The sequence below is a fragment of the Oncorhynchus nerka genome, linkage group LG6 (genome assembly GCF_034236695.1).
Source record: "Oncorhynchus nerka isolate Pitt River linkage group LG6, Oner_Uvic_2.0, whole genome shotgun sequence".
NCBI classification, from domain to species: Eukaryota; Metazoa; Chordata; class Actinopteri; order Salmoniformes; family Salmonidae; genus Oncorhynchus; species Oncorhynchus nerka.
In genome coordinates, this window is record NC_088401.1 from 32,179,802 (window position 1) to 32,197,181 (window position 17,380).

Here is a 17,380-nt window from a genome sequence, read left to right on the forward strand (position 1 = left end):
CTTCCAGAGGCAGTTCGAATCTCGGTAGTGAGTGTTGAAACCGAGGACGAATTACTTTTACGCGCTACGTGCTTCAGCAATCAGCGGCCCCGTTCTGAGAGCTTGTGTGGCCTACCACTTTGCAGCTGAGCTGTTGTTGATCCTAGACTTTCCACTTCACAATAACAGCACTTACAGTTGACTCGGGCAGCTCTAGCAGGGCAGACATTTTACGAACTGACGTGTTGGGAAGGTGGCATCCTATGACGGTGCCACATTGAGCTCTTCAATCACTGAGCTCTTCAGTACGGCCATTCTACTGCCAATGTACAGTATGTCTATGGAGATTTCATGGCTGTGTGCTCAAATGTATACACCTGTCAGCAATGGGTGTGGCTGAAATAGCCAAATCAACTAATTTGAAGGGGTGTCCACATACTCTTGTATCTATTTCCCACTCTTTGTTTTCTAATTATTATTGTAAAGAGAAACCATGTTAACAGTTATATCAAGGCATTTTAACAGTTATATCAAGGCACAAGGTGAGACCCAGATGCAGACACAGGAGGCAGATGGTTGGAGTCTTACAGTGTTTATTAATCCAAAGGGGTAGGCAAGAGAATGGTCGTAGACAAGCAAAAAGGTCAAAACCAGATCAGAGTCCAATAGGTACCGAAGGGCAGGCAGAATCGAGGTCAGGGCAGGCAGGATGATCAGGCAGGCAGGAAAGTAGTCCAGAGTCAGGCAGGGGTCAGAACCGGACTATAAAAAGAGAATAGAAAAAGTGTACGGGAAAAACACGCTGGTTGACTTGACTAACATACAAGACAAATTGGCACAGAGAGACAGGAAACACAGGGATAAATACACTGGGGAAAATAAGCAACACCTGGAGGGGGTGGAGACAATCACGGGAACAGGTGAAACAGATCAGGGCGTGAGAAGTTATGCACGTTGTCATTACAAAAGTGCCATTATAAGCCCAATTAAACAAATCCCAGGCTGTTGGCAAGCACTGCAGCTCTTCTCCATGTTCTATGTCATGGTCTGACCAAGTGCAATTTGTGAATGAAACTCTCTTCCATTTATGGTGTGTAAGTTCTAGTCCTCAGGCTATGAGGAACTGAACTCAGAGGTTTTGGTTTCCGCTTTAGGAAGTGTTTGAGCTTAGCAAATGTCTCAGATGGTGGTGAAGGACGAGTAGTGTAACTTCTCTGATCAATACAAAATACTGTATACAGTGTGCTGCTCAATGAATTTCAATGGAATATCAACAATAATATATATATATTTCTTTTTTTCAGGGGGGGGGTTGAAATCTCAGATAAATCTTTGATCTTTAATTACAAGGTTGCCATTCAGTCTGGGATCCATATCACTTGTAGTGAACGCTTTGGATTGTTGCCTGAGACATTGACTAGTACTTATACTGTACTCAAAGTTTAGCAGTCTCTCACAACCCTGAACTTCAATAGACAGATAATGTAAGAATTAGGCTGAGAAAATTGTTTTTGATGTTTCGGACACATAAATACAGTTTCTCTCCATACAACACATGAAATACAGAGGCTAGCGCTGTCTCTATTTTGGGAAAATGTGGAGCTTTTTTGAGGAAGCCAACATTTATTACAGAAGCAGTTTAGTAGATTCTACCGATTGATAGTGAAACTAGTCACAAAGTGAGAACTATGCTGTCGATGAAGCATTCTCATTGCAGACCCACATTTGAATTTGACTGAAAGAAGTGCCGAAATGTGAAATAACTCATGCTGAGACTGAGGATGTCCTAATATGGGCACCTCACCTTTCGGAGTGGCTTCACAACAGAATACTGGGTCACCGTAAAGAGGTATTACGATCAGTGGTTGAAGTGTCTGACCTCAGGTGTGGACTGGGCAGCGGAGCCGACGAAAAGGGAAAAAAAGGACTGGCGCTGGGGAGGTGTGAATGAGACTGCATGTTTCACACCTCCCAGTGTAAAGGCAAACAATGCTGCTGCTGCCCAGCGAGGAGAAAGGGATTTAGCCAGTGGCAGATTGCTCAATGGGAGCGCAGACCACTGGCGCTGGTGAACAAACAGAGGGCCACATCAAAAGGCAGTGAGCGTGATCAGAGAGAGAGAGACAGCCCAGCCTTTTCCTGCCTGAGCAATAAAGCTTGATTTCATCCATAATGTCACTATTGCTGATAAAGAGCTGCATTTAAAACACTACATGGTCATACATTGTGAGATTGATTGTTGGCAAGAAAGTTTTGTTCTTTCATCCTCCGCGAAAGAGGTATTGACCTGACATCAAAGAGTGGACTATCACTTAGCTGGATTAAAACTCCTCACAACTCTTATGTGACTTCTAATTGGTGGGGGGGGGGGGGGGGGGGGGGTTTGTGAAGAGAGGGGTTACACTGTATAAAATCTACTTTTACAGTACATTCTGTCATTTATTTTGCCATTGTTAACCACCATTATTATTAACATTTACATGGTTGTACATATAATCACTACTTAATGCATACATATTAACCTTCTGGTCTGAATACCAATGCTTTACATAAAGTTCCCTTGTGTACCTGTTCTCTAACACAGTTCTATCGTTGTCGTAACATGCTGTTACACAGTTATTAAGTGATTCAAATCAAAATGACCATTGAAATGAACAGCAGGATATCTTGCGGTTTGGGCCATTTTACGTTCCTTCTCACCTGCTGCACTCAATTTCCCCACTGTGAGGGAAAACATAGGGGAGTTCTCATAGGCCACCGACCCCAAAAATGTACATGTTGCTTACGTGTGCATTTCACACGACCTCTGGATTATCACTGAATTGTAAGGCTCATATGAATGTCCTGCTTAATATAATGTTTGTGTCGACATCATAAATCAACTGCATTATACTTTCAAAAAATACTTCAACTTCATCCAGTAAAATGGCTCTTTGGCTAGCTTTGCCACAGCCTATGTCAATAATAGTTATTTTGTAACCATTGCAACCAAAATAAATCTTAGCGACTGTTTCAAGCAATAATCAAAACAACATTGCAAGCCTATGTGAACCCCGCCAGGATTTTTTGTTTTCTTAGTAGTAACTACGTAAATCTAGCCTATGTTGAACTGGCCAGATGGTGAAGGGCAGTTGTTTTTCCCCACGGTGGCTGTTGTACTTGTTTATGACATTCTGAGTATGTTCATGTGCCATGTGCCATAACAACCTTTTCCTTTAACGTTGTGTTGCCGGGGTGAGTAACAGACATGACCCTGATTTGACCCTTGTAACTCAAATAGTGACAATGACCCTGCCCTGTATAAGGCCTTGATTTAATGGCTGAAATCAAGATAACATAGACATTATCACATGTATTGAAATTCAGTCCACTTCCACGATGGCTAAGTTACAGATAATGTAGGAATATACTCTACATGTATTTGTGAATAGCGTGAACACGTGTTTATGCTTCACAGTGTGAAACTGTTGTTATCAAATGTATGGAAATTCAGTCACATACCACTGCAGATCATGGACAGATAATGTAGGGTAATGTATGAGTATAGCAACAGTGTTAACACAAATGTGCCTTTCAGTGTGAGAGCTGATCCCCTCTCCTCCTTTGCTGTCCTAATTAGCTCCCTGCACTGCACATGTATGTTAAGCCAACCCATTGAAACAGGTTAGGCAACAATAGAACATGATTCTATTCACAGAGATTGGGAAGGAAATGTGAGGACTGTAAAGCTAGATCTCCTATTAGGCCTTGGTTTGTACCACAAACATGTAGACACAGACAAAAATGTTATTGGCAAAATGTACTTATATCTTCACTCTCAGTTGACATAAAGATCCTTCCAGTAAGAGCTCAAATGAATCCGTACCATAGGGAGGTGATTTCTCAATCACTAATCGTCAGAATCTCCCTCAGTGAGTCCTAAACTCATCAAATAGACTGTGTGGGTAGACTATCTTCAGCTGCTAAACAGTACAGGTTACAGGAACACCTTAATAAGACCAAGAGCAGCTGCTGGGGGGAAAGAAACCGGTCACCCACGGCAATGCCGCAACACAGCATACACAAGTTAGATAAGTTGTGTACGCAGTATGTCAGTGTAGGTTTGAGTCCTGTGTGTGGCAAGGCATCTGCCTGTGTGGAATGTGAGAATGTGTGTGTGTGTGTGTGTGTGTGTGTGTGTGTGTGTGTGTGTGTGTGTGTGTGTGTGTGTGTGTGTGTGTGTGTTCAATCGGCTGTAGCCACCTCCGATGATACGGGACTTTGGTGGGAAAGTCAGTCATCCTTTTCCATACTTGGTGTCAGGTTGTCCAGGGTCCCATCGTCAGTGTGTGGGCATCCCAGTTCATTCATTACCTAGATCCTGTACCTCTAGATGCTATCACCACACCAGCACAGTGTTTCTGAGTGGGAGGAAATGGATGACAGGACATTCCAGTCCCCCTGTGGAGGGAAGGAGTGAGAGGATGGAGTTGACAGCGGTGTCTTTTAATGAGATCTCTGTTTGTTTAACTCTCTCACTTTCTTTCGGCTCCAATTGAACTTAAAAGTTAACCGAGTGAGCGAGGGAGAGCACAATGAAACAAAATGAGGTGTCTAATCTAGACATCTTCTGTGGTTCTGTGGCTTCCTGTACAAAGGCAACATCTATTGTTGGGGAATTTACAGTACCTTAGTGAAAGTTATATAATGGAGATTAAGGAGTGGGTGGGGTGGAATTAAAATAATCCATTTTGTGAGTCATTTTTGCGTCATGTTTGAACAAGCGTGTGTCTGCAATGTAATCTGTAAATGACTGGTATAAAAATCCCTGTAACTGTAGAGAAAGATGTTGTTTAACTCTCGTGTTTTAAGAGAATGTGCACAGGTGAGGGTATGGTTTGTATGTATTGTATGTTACTGTGACACTTTTGTAAGTGCATGTGGTCTATCAAGTCTATCTACACTCTTAGAAAAAAGGGTTATTCGGGTGTCCCAATAGGAGAACCCTTTCTGGTTCCAGGTAGACTCCTCTCTGAAAAGAGTTCTACATGGAACCCAAAAGGGTTCTACCTGGAACCAAAAAATGATTATTCAAAGGGTTCTCCTATGGGGACATCCGAAGAACCCTTTTAGGTTCTAGATAGCACCTTTTTTTCTAAGAGTGTAGAAGGTGGTCACACAGAAAATCCAGGTTCAGTGTCAGTGTTTGGTTCAGTGTAAAGAATGAACGCTGACTGCCTGTAAGAAACAAACAGTCAAATGAACTTCTGCCAAAGTGAGAGATTTATTCAGACTCAAGCATTCTGCTCCAGTCTCTTTCTGATTGACAAAGACTGATTAGTACAGATGGATGGAACGTGACAGCTACTGACACCGACCAGTCACAGGAGTACAAAGCATTCAGGACACAGGCAATAAAAAGTGAAAATACAGGCAATAAAAAGTGGAAAATACGGGCAGCAGGAGCATGGCCTCAACATATTTCAGCCTAGACCAGGGTTTCCCAAACTCAGTCCTCTGGACACCAAGGGGTGCACGTTTTGTTTTTTACACTGGCACTACACAGCTGATTCAAATAATCAACTAATCATCAAGCTTTGAATCAGCTGTGTAGTGTTAGGGGGGGGAAAAAACATGCAAGAAGGCTGAGCTTGGGAAACGCTGAACTATACTGTACCATTGTCATTCAAACACAGACAAACAGATACACAGAGATACATACACAGACATGCAGGCACACACACAGAGACAGAGATGCGTGCATGCGCACGCACGCGCACACACATACACAGACACACACACACGTACATGTACATACATGGGACTGACCTCAGTCCCCATAAAACAATACATTGCACAACTTATCATATCCTCTTTTATATCCCAGTGTTCCGTTCCACTGAGAACTGACTTTTGTTAAATTATCTTAAGCGTAATAGATGTGAATATGACATCATTGAATAGACCCCATGGGTTTTGCAGGCCTGCCTGTTAGGGAATTATGAAGATAAATACATTTTTCATGTAGTAGTGCATGGTCTATTGCTTACCCTTTCCCCAAGACTATGATAATGAAGCACTTTCTGTATAGTACACACATACCACCGTTCGCTTCGGTAGGTGAGACTTTGTATATGGACTGTCCCTTTCACTAGAATAAGGTTGTGGTAAGTGGATTTGGTTGTACATGATATTTGTGACATTAGGTACTTCCCGGTCACAGCACAGTTCACAGTGTACCGTTTCAGGGTGGGTCTTCAACATCAGCATGACTCTAAGAAAAGAGGAAGTGAGCAGCGTGCAACAACACAAAGCTACTTATTTCTTTCCTTTTTATTCATTTATTTTATTTCAATTCTGACCCTCATAAAACCCCTGGGCCTGTATTCATAAAGTGTCTCTGTGTGGAAGTGCTGATCTAGGATCAGGTCCCCTTTGTCCATGTGATCGTATTCATTATGATCTAAAAGGAACAACGGATCCTAGATCAGCAATCAGGTGATGACCACTGTTTAAATATTCCCTCGTGACATCCCTCAAACCCTGTCTAGACCTGGGGTCAGGTTCCTGACGAGGTGTGAAGTGAAATCACTTCTGATAATGTGTTAATGAGGGGATTTGTACGTATGTGAGAGTGTGTCTGTATTAATGTCTGAGTTCTTTTAGTTGACTTTATTCATAGGTACCCTCTCTGGGCCTGGTTTCCTATCATACAGCAGACTATTGACATAATATAAGGGACAGACATGACAACATAAAATCACATATTGACCATAAACAAATCCCTTATGCTTTTTTCACCTTTTCATAACTTCCATCCAGGTGTCTTGATTTTCATTATAAATCTGCTGATCCTCGTTGATTGACAGCTGAGTAGAGCAGAGCGGGAAGGGTCTTCAACAGTCTTCCTGCAAACACAGAGAAAAATGAACTCATCAAAGGCAATAAAGCAAGAGTGAAAGTATTACCCTCCTTACTTATATGAGTGTGTATGCTAAAGCTGCTCTCAATATAAGGTTAACCGTTTACCAGAAGAACTGTCTGGGTCTTTCGCACTTGGCCCTAGTTTCATATTGATTTATGAATCACTCCTCGGCTGCGTTTAGGATGCGTTTACACGGGCAGCCCATATCTGATATTTTTGACAAATCAAATCAGATATTTTCACATCAGATCTTTTTCAGATCTAAATGGTCAAAAGACCAATTAGTGAAAAAATATCAGACTTGGGCAGCCTGTCTAAACCAACAGTGCTTGACTTGGGCACGAGTTCCAGCACCTACATTTTAGGTGCAGGACTACCGGCACCTAAAATGTTCTCTGCTTGAGCTCCTGTTCTTCTTATAGAACATTATCAAAAGTATTGTGGAGCTGTTGCACCTAAATATAAACAGTACTGGCTTCCAAAATGAGTACCGACACCTATTTCATTCCAAATCAAGCACTGTAAACCAATGACTGTATATATGAATGGACAAAGCCATCGACCATGTGACACCATTCATTCCTATGTCACTAGCGCATTGAAGCCAAATTAGGTCGGTTCAGATGGGGTCTCATGGAGACATATCATGCACAGTTTGAGCTACTCCAGGAAGTGACGTTGCAGGCTAGCTCAGTGCTGCCCCCTCTCATTAGGTAACTCAAGTTGAAGGCCGACCGTGGTACTGCAGGCTGCCATTAGCAACTTAATTATCCTAATAACTTAATCTGTGGGCGATTTTTTAAATAATCGGTTCAAGGACATACATCTGGTGTAGAATAAATTATTGGTACCATGATTGTCTTCAAAAAAATGTTTTGCTTACACAAACATTTACCGCGAAGATTGTCATTTTTTCATTCACTATAATGGGGATGCTGTTTTCTGCTAATAATGCCTGCAGTACCGTGGTCCATGGCTTCAATGAGAGTGGGCAGATTTTACCCCTGGTCTAAAAGCAGCCCTCTTAAAGCAGAACTGTGGTTGCATTAACACAGGCAGCCACATTCTGATCTTTTTCCCACTAATTGGTCTTTTGACCAATCACAGGTGCCAGTACTTTTTCAAAAGACCGATGACTGATATAGATCAGTCTAAACCCAGCCTTAGTGACTTAAAGGCCAAAGGGTGTACACACTTTTAGCATGCGTCCCAAATGGCAACCTATTTCCTTTATAGTGCACTACTTTCGATCCATGCAACAGTTCAAACATATTAGCCTTTGACAGGTCTGCACAGTAAAATGCAAATGAATAGCCAGAGCAGCTAGTTCTACAGCTCTGGGTGGTCATAAACTCAGAATGTGCTGATGTCCTCCAATGACAAGCGTGTTCTTGCATACATGGGGTTAGGAGAGTTGAGACAAATCAAGGCATTGAGGAGACAAAAAGAAAATACAATATAATGAGCTTTCTGTTCTTTTAAATTTATTAATTTACGCTACACCTAATGTTGCCTAGCTGAAGGGAACATCACTTTTGGAATGCCTATGAGGAACATGTCATATCTTGACAGCGGTGAGACTCACACCGTTGTCGAGGAACATGTCATATCTTGACAATGGTGAGACACACCGTTGGTTCACTTTTGTTCAGGTATTGGGAAACACGTTTTTCTAACAAATAGAACAATGTTCTTGGTTATTGTTTGCCCTCTGAATCATATTTTTCAAGGAATAGGCCAACTCTTTGCAGAATGGAATCCATACCACGCATTTTCTGTGGGTGACATCAGTCTCAAGGACATCTCTTTAATACCCCATGCTATAAATCTTATTTTTTGTTGTTGAATTATGACACAATATTCCGTGAATGAACTTACAAAGTACATATGAACATTTAATATCAGGATTCAGTATCCACTTAGTTGTTAGGAACATTTTGCTCATGTTGAGCGCAATATAACAGCACGTCTTTGGTTTCTAGTGGTGGATGTTAATGTGGCTCGATGGTACACACTGTGTCTCCCCAGGGTTACGATATACAGTAGTCAAATCAAGTAGGCTCAACGAACCCTTCACTCACAGCAAGACTCCCTCCACAAATTGTATTTTCACTCATATTCATTGACTCCATTATTGTCCTGCATGCAGGGCACTTTACGCCTCCCCTCAGGGGAGTGACTGCTTGGGCAGCTGTCTGATTGTAAAAATATGGCGGCTACACCTCAGTGTGAGTGTATTTCAGGAGGGTGACAAAGTATTGAAAGGAATGTGTGTGAGTAAGGGGAGTGGTCGTCGTTTTAAAACTGGACCAAACTGGTATTGTGCCCTGTCCCCACTCACGTGATGATTGCACCCTATTTCTGTCAGGGTGGTATCTATGAGTGACCTGGCTAAACTAGCACAGAGGTGAAGTTTCCAGTCACATGTAGATGCAGCAACGAAGCATACGTATTAAGCACACAACAGGGAAGCGACTGTGCACCCACATACCCTCGCACACAATGTAGTCTGTCGTGTGTTACTTATCAGCTACACTGTAGATACTGTACGCACACAGACTGCACACAGGAAGTATAAAACGTTAAAGAATAACTACACTGAAACTGCTTAATTAATGTTTAAAGCATCAAAGGAGCTTTCCCGCCAAGGTGACAGAGTGCCTTTCCTTTACTATGCCATGCTTCAGTGGGAACGGGGAATCCGATTTTGACTTGGTGGTGTTGATTCATGCAGGTCACCTGATAACAATGGTGTTAAAAGGCTGCCCTGAGGAGGAAGGCTTTGGCTGCAGCCCACACACTTTTTTTACGGAGCAGAACAGTGAAGTCAAAGGGGCATTTCTACCTCTTCTAGCAGAACACATACTTATTTTTTTACAGCCCACCTATTGGGAAATCTGCTTCTTGCTGTACAGATTCATTCTTCACTGATTCAGATAAGCAATGACATGGAGGCGGGCATTGAATCATAAAACCTTCTCACAATTCCAATACTGAGTGACAAATGGCCCTGTATCGGAGAGAAAATACATTTCCTGGTCCCACTCTAGTTGTCTCCTCTCAGAGAGTGGGGCGGCCGGGAGGGGATTCACGGTGATCTGCTATCAACTAGTTCCCTGAAAGCCATGTCAGCCCCCTCGAGTGATCAGTTACTGAACGCGTCCAACTCCAGCCAGGTGCTTCATATCTCAGCTGTAACATGACACCAACGGAATGTGCAACCGTATCTATGTCCCCGCCCGTCCAGCAGCGCCACACCATCCATCCGTGATCTGGTGCCCGTCAGTCATCGACAACAAGCTCTTTACTCATAAGAGGAGATTAACACCCTGGGGAGGGAGCCCTTCAACTCCCCTCCTCCCTCCCCCTACAGCGGAAATTATCTTCAGGTTATGACTTGGTTGATGACAGCTTAGAGGACCTCACTGACTGAGTAACCACTTTGGTCAACCTGTTAAACCACCATAAAGCAGTTAACATGGAACGACTAAATCAGTGCACAGCACACTGGAAGACACTACATTTTATGTTCACATTTTAGTCATTTAGTAGACACTATTATCCAGTGCAATTTACAGTTAGTGCATTCATCTAACAATAGCTAGGTGGGACAACCACATATTTAAGTTATTTTTCCTTAGAAAAGTAGCAATCAGCAAAGTCAGTTCTAGTAGGGGGTAAAAAAGTGTGCGTGTTAGATTATAGGAGAAGGGGGTGCGGATGCTGCGGGATTATTTAAGATACTATTTGAAGAGTTAAGGTTTCAGATGTTTTAGGAAAATGGGCAGGGACTCTGCTGTCCTAGCTTCAGGGGGAAGCTGATTCCACCATTGGGGTGCCAGGACAGAGAAAAGCTTCGACTTGGCTGAGCGGGAGCTGCCCTCCTGTAGGGGTGGGATGGACAAGAATCCAAAGGTGGCAGAAAGGAGTACTCAGGTTGAGGTTTAGGGTTTGAGCATAGCCTGAAGGTAGGGAGGGGCAGTTCCTCTTGCTGCTCCGTAGACAAGTACCATTGTCTTGTAATGGACGCGAGCTTCGTCTGGAAGCCAGTGGAGGAGCGGGGTGCCATGGGAGAATTTAGGAAGGTTGAACACCAGGCGGGCTGTGGCGCTCAGGATAAGTTGCAGGGATTAGATGGCACAAGCAGGGAGCCCAGCCAACAGCGAGTTGAAGTAATCCAGATGGGAGACAACAACTACCTGGATTAGGGCCTGCACCGCTTCCTGTGCAATGTTGAGGCTTTGCGGATGTTGTAGAGCACGAACCTGCGGGAGCGAGTCACTGCTTTGATGTTTGTAGGGAACAACGGTGTTGTCCAGGGTAATGCAAGGTTCTTTGAACTCTGGGAGTGGGACACTGGAGTTGTCAACCGTGATTGAGAGGTCTTGGAGTGGGCAGGCCTTCCCTGGGAGGAAGAGCAGTTCTGACTTGAGGTGGTGGGCCAACATTCAAGCTGAGATATCTGACAGGCACGCAGGGATGCGTGTCACCACCTGGGTGTTAGAAGGGGGGAAGGAGAAAAGTAGTTGTGTGTCATCTGCATAGCAATGATAGGAGAGATCATGTGAGGATAAGATGGAGCCGAGTGACTGTATAGAGAGAAGAGGGCCTAGAACCGAGCCCTCTGGAAAACCAGTTGTGAGAGTACGTGGTGCAGACACAGAAAGAAAATGGTGTAAAGAAATGAATCGAAGGCAGGCATCGGAAGGCTGATGTCACCCAGTACAATGTGCGATGAGCCATCATCAGTAAATGTGCTTATGAAGGTGTCAAGCGCATTGAGGAACTCTCTGAGGGCATCTGGTAGGCGATAGATGACAATGCTGAGCTTGAGTGGACAAGTGACAGCATGGAATTGAAATGAAGAAATGGACAGGTGAATGAGGGAGAAAAGAGAAAATCCCATTTAGGAGAAATGAGTAGCCCTGTGCCACCACGCGACATCCAAATGCTCTCAGACTATGAGAGGACAACTAGTCAGATGAAGAGATAGCCGCTGGAGTAGCAGTGTTATCTGGGGTGATCCATGTCTCCGTCAGGGCCAAAAAAAAGTCTAGACTGAAGGACAGCATAGGCTGAGATGAAGTCGACCTTCTTGACTGCCGAGCGGCAGTTCCAAACGCTGCCGGAGACCAGGAATTCCACGTTGTGCGCGTACATTAAATTAGAAGGGTTGCAGCCAAGGGGTGGGGAACATCTGTAAAGCCTACAGGGAGAGGAGCGTTTTGTGTCATGCTGAAACAGGAAAGGGCCGTTCCAAAACTGTTGCCACAAAGTTGGAATCACAGAATCATGTAGAATGTCATTGTATGCTGTAGCGTTAAGATTTCCCTTCACTGGAACTAAGGGGCCTAATCTGAACCATGAAAAACAACCCCAGACTTTACAGTTGGCACTATGCATTGGGGCAGTTAGCGCTCTCCTGGAATCCCCCAAACCCAGATTTGTCCCTTGGACTGCCAGATGGTGAAGCGTGATTCATCACTCCAGAGAACGCATTTCCACTGCTCCAGTCCAATGGTGGTGAGCTTTACACCACTCCAGCTGACGCTTGGCATTGCGTATTTGGCGATCTTAGGTGTGTGTGCGGCTGCTCGGCCACAGAAATCCATTTCATGAAGCTCCTGACAAACAGTTGTGCTGACGTTGCTTCCAGAGGCAGATTGGAACTTGGTAGTGAGTGTTGCAACCGAGGACATACAATTTTCAGCACTCGGTTGTCCCGCTCTGTGAGTTTGTATGGCCTACTACTTCACAGCTGAGCTTCTCGACGTTTCCACTTCACAATAACAGCGCTTACAGTTGATTCAGGGTATCTCTAGTAGGGCAGACATTTGACAAACTGGCTTGTTGGAAAGGTGGCATTTAACCTATGACGGGGCCACGTTGAAAGTCACTGAGCCTTTCAGTATGGGCCAGTATTTTTTATTTTTTTATTTTGTATTTAAAAAAAAAAATTTGAACCTTTATTTAACCAGGCAAGTCAGTTAAGAACAAATTCTTATTTTCAATGACGGCCTGGGAACAATGGGTTAACTGCCTGTTCAGGGGCAGAACGACAGATTTGTACCTTGTCAGCTCGGGGGTTTGACCTTGCAACCTTCCGGTTACTAGTCCAACGTTCTAACCACTAGGCTACCCTGCCGTATACTGCCAATGTTTGTCTATGGAGATTGCATGGCTGTGTGGTCGACATTATACACCTGTCAGCAATGAGTGCAGCTGAAATAGCAGAATCCACTCATTTGAAGGGGTGTCCACGTACTTCTGTCTATATAGTGCAGTTGACAATGCTATAAAAGAGCAAAATGAGACCATCAGAAAATAACCAGCTATGATACTCAAGTGAGAGGGTGGTGTGGCACCTTCCTCTCTTTCCTTCCTCGAATATCTTGACTGAACGGTCTTAGTTTTGCTTACGAGACCACCAATGACAGGGGAGACTGAAGTACTAACACTAATTGCTAATTGCCTAGCAGAGGTGAAGAGCACACCTCCCTGTACTAATTGCTGATTGCCTAGGAGATACAGCCACTGATTACCAAAACTAGACCACATATGAGCAATAATATCAGTCAACTTGAGCAAAAGATTGAACAGAATATCCATGTTTTTTATGGATGTGATCTGACGTCATATTGACCCCCTGTCCCCCCGGATACCCCAGGAGACCCCCGGAGGCAGCAGGGGAACCTCATCACTTAATGGGCTGTGTGATGTGGCTTTTCCTCTGGAGAGTTGAGGGCCAGGTCTTCCTGAAGAGCTCAGGCCTCATTAGTAGTCTCTATTCTAGGGATTACCCACTGACATGCTGGCCAACAGCTGCTCCAGTACAGCCTGGGGAGAGAAAGAGAGAGGGCCAGGATAGAGAGCTGGAAGGGGTGAAGGGAGTCGCAAGACCCCCTTATGTGGATTTCCTAAAACCATAAGACAACCAGCCAGGACTGTTTCCCTGCATTTGCTGCCAATAATACCGGGAATAAATTGGTCCAATGTGTTCAGGCCACTCTGTGTAATGAGTCAGCGTGGCTAATGTTGTCCCTCACAGCTGCTTGCCTCGTAAAAGCATGAGTCCTTCTTCTGATGCCAAAGCCCACACAGCTACAGCAGAGACAGAGGTAGCACGGTAGTCTCTTAGCATGTGATTTACATGATTACGTTGCACAAATGGGCGTATATCTGCATGTGGCTTTGTTTACGCTGGGCAACCCAACGGTGTTCAGTCAGTGTTTTATCTTAAACTATAGCTAGCGGAAAGAGAGTTACAACCTGTCTATGATTGGATACATGTATGCAGCTTTTCTTCTCTCACAACCAGTTGCCCTAGAAGACTATAACAAGACACTGAGGTTGCATTTACACAGGCAGCCCAAATCTGATCTTTTGCCCAATTATCGGCAAAATATATTTTTAGTCAAAAGACCAATTAGTGGCAGAAGATCAGAATTTAGCTGCCTGTGTAAACGCAGCCTAAGACAGTGAAATACAGCAGTCACCAATGGGTGGTAAACTAAAGCTCCACAACGATTAACATCCAAGGAAAACTATATCCATGTTATATTCCTAATTTGTGATGGTCTAAACACCAACAGAACTAGATAAGAACCTCACTAACAGCTGATGCCATATCAAATTAGAGCATTATCAACTTTCAGGGCCTGAGTCGTTTTCATCAATGTCTTTTACATGAGGAGCCAGCGAGGACATCCCAGGCAGCTGCTGTGGCCATCCTATAGAAGACAAAGTTTAAGGTTGTCTCTCTACAGCTGAGGGCGATAAATTCAGGACGTAAAACATGAAGGACAGACAGCCACCCTACTCAACAGCTGCAGATCTAGAATGAATGGAGAAGGGTTTTTCTTCTAAAGAGATACAAAGATACAGAGAAGAGGAAGAAAGGAGCATTTAGTGTATAGAAACGTTCTGATGCTCAATCAGGCTCGTTGTTGGTGCACAATGTATGTCTGTGTATGTTCCATTGACACATTTACGGACCATGATTCTACGGTTAATACGATTTCCAAAGTATATTTTAGGGCTTACCTCTTCTCCTCTATAGGGTCGTGAAAATGAAATAATGGTAGACAAGACGGAATATTCTAGTAACTCTTTACTGTTATGTGGATTATTCATGCCATTTTATAAGTCTATGGCGCTGGAGATGTCACAGAGAATCAGCGACAAGAGGTATATATATTAGAATCTGATAGACACTACACATGTGAAGTGTCTATTTAATTCGAGTCATATAGAGAGCTAATAATACTGTAATACAGAGTTCACGGTGTACCCATAGAGTAGATTACATCACAGCCCTTATCGTCTATACAAGACCAATTGTTCTGCAGTTCGGCCCAAAGGCTATATTCTATATTCTCTGCATCTCTCTGTGATTAGGCTATGCTTCTTTCATCCACTTCCAGTCTTTAAGCATGTGTCCCCACGCAAATTAAATAAATGGACAGCCAGCCTTACATTAGCATTCTACAAGAGACCGCTTCCTTCCTGACAAATGAATAACCCTATTGTCATTCTGGAGGAATCCGGGTCTTTCCGTTTCTCTCCTCCTAATGTGTACTTCCTCTGGAATGAGAGATTGTTAGTCAGAAGCACAACTGTCACTGAGGCACAAGGGATGACATAATTCCCGGCACTGCACTGATATCATCCACTTAAACTCACTGACATACTGTATGCTGCATCCACTTCATGGAAAACTTCAATGAAACATCTCGGTTTCCTTTTTAACAGCATAGGCTAGGAAAATACCCCTCAGGTGGTACACGTTCCAAACCACAAGCATTTCCAAGAATGCTTTTATGGAAAATGTAGGGAATATTTCCGTGAGAAACTGCATTTAAGCCTGGCACGATTAAGCGTATAACCGCGTAAAGAAAGGTTATGGATGAAGACCGTCATGAAAATACAATATCTGTCACAACAAACATTTAAATAAATATATGTATACAGTACCAGTTCAAAGTTTGGCCACAGCTACTCATTTCTTTATTTTTACAAATGTCTACATTGTAGAATAATAGTGAAGACCTCAAGACTAGAAATTCCACAAATTAACTTTTAACAAGGCACACCTGTTCATTGAAATGCATTCCAGGTGACTACCTCATGAAGCTGGTTGAGAGAATGCCAACAGTGTGCAAAGCTGTCATAAAGACAAAGGGTGGCTACTTTGAAGAATTTAAAATATAAAATATATTTTGATTAGTTTTACAATTTTTTGATTATTACATGATTCCATATGTGTTATTTCATAGTTTTGATGTCTTCACTATTATTCTACAATGTAGAAAATAGGATACATATATATATATATATACAGTTCATGTCAGAAGTTTACATACACCTTAGGCAAATACATATAAATCTTGGTTCTTCACAATTCCTGACATTTAATCCTAGGAACAATTCAGTCTTAGGTCAGTTAGGATCACCACTTTATTTTAAGAATGTGAAATGTCAGAATAATAGTAGAGAGAATTTATTTTATTTTTTATTTTACCTTTATTTAACTAGGCAAGTCAGAATGATTTATTTCAGCTTTTATTTCTTTCATCACATTCCCAGTGTGTCAAAAGTTTACATACACTCAATTAGTATTTCATTGGCATTGCCTTTAAATGATTTAACTTGGGTCAAAAGTTTCAGGTAGCCTTCCACAAGCTTCCCACAATATGTTGGGTGAATTTTGGCCCATTCCTCCTGACAGAGCTGGTGTAATTGAGTCAGGTTTTAGGCCTCCTTGCTCGCAAACACTTTTTCAGTTCTGCCCACAATTTTTCTATTGGATTGAGGTCAGGGCTTTGTGATGGCCACTCCAATACCTTGAATTTGTTGTCCTTAAGCCATTTTGCCTCAACTTTGGAAGTATGCTTGGGGTTATTGTCCATTTGGAAGACCCATTTGCCACCAAGCTTTAACTTCCTGACTGATGTCTTCAGATGTTGCTTCAGTATATTCACATCATTTCTCTCCTCATGATGCCATCTATTTTGTGAAGTGCACCAGTCCCTCCTGCAGCAAAGCACCCCCACAACATGATGCTGCCACCCTATGCTTCACTGTTGGTATGGTGTTATTCAGCTTGCAAGCCTCCCCCTTTTTCCTCCAAACATAACGATGGTCATTATGGCCAAACAATTATAATTTTGTTTCATCAGACCAGAGGACATTTCTCCAAAAAGTACATTGTCCCCATGTGCAGTTGCAAACCGTAGTCTGGCATTTTTATGCCGGTTTTGGAGCCGTGGCTTCTTCCTTGCTGAGCGGCCTTTCAGGTTATGTCGATATAGGACTCATTTTACTGTGGATATAGATACTTTTGTACCTGTTTCCTCCAGCATCTTCACAAGGTCCTTTGCTGTTGTTCTGGGATTGATTGGTGCTTTTCGCACCAAAGTACGTTAATCTCTAGGACACAGAACGCGTCTCCTTCCTGAGCGGTATGACGGCTGCATGGTCCCATGGTGTTTATACTTG

At 43.1% G+C, this 17,380-nt stretch overlaps 1 long non-coding RNA gene across 1 annotated transcript in view; it reads right to left on the reverse strand.

The window, feature by feature from the left end:
• Positions 1 to 555: 555 nt before the first annotated feature.
• Positions 556 to 17,380, reverse strand: part of LOC115130352 (uncharacterized) — a 51,526-nt gene continuing 34,701 nt past the window's right edge. The window contains exons 2-3 of the long non-coding RNA XR_003863760.2: positions 6,760 to 6,866; positions 556 to 741 (exon numbers count right to left, since the gene is read on the reverse strand). This is a non-coding gene — a long non-coding RNA (uncharacterized LOC115130352). The remainder of the gene's footprint in view (positions 742 to 6,759; positions 6,867 to 17,380) is intronic.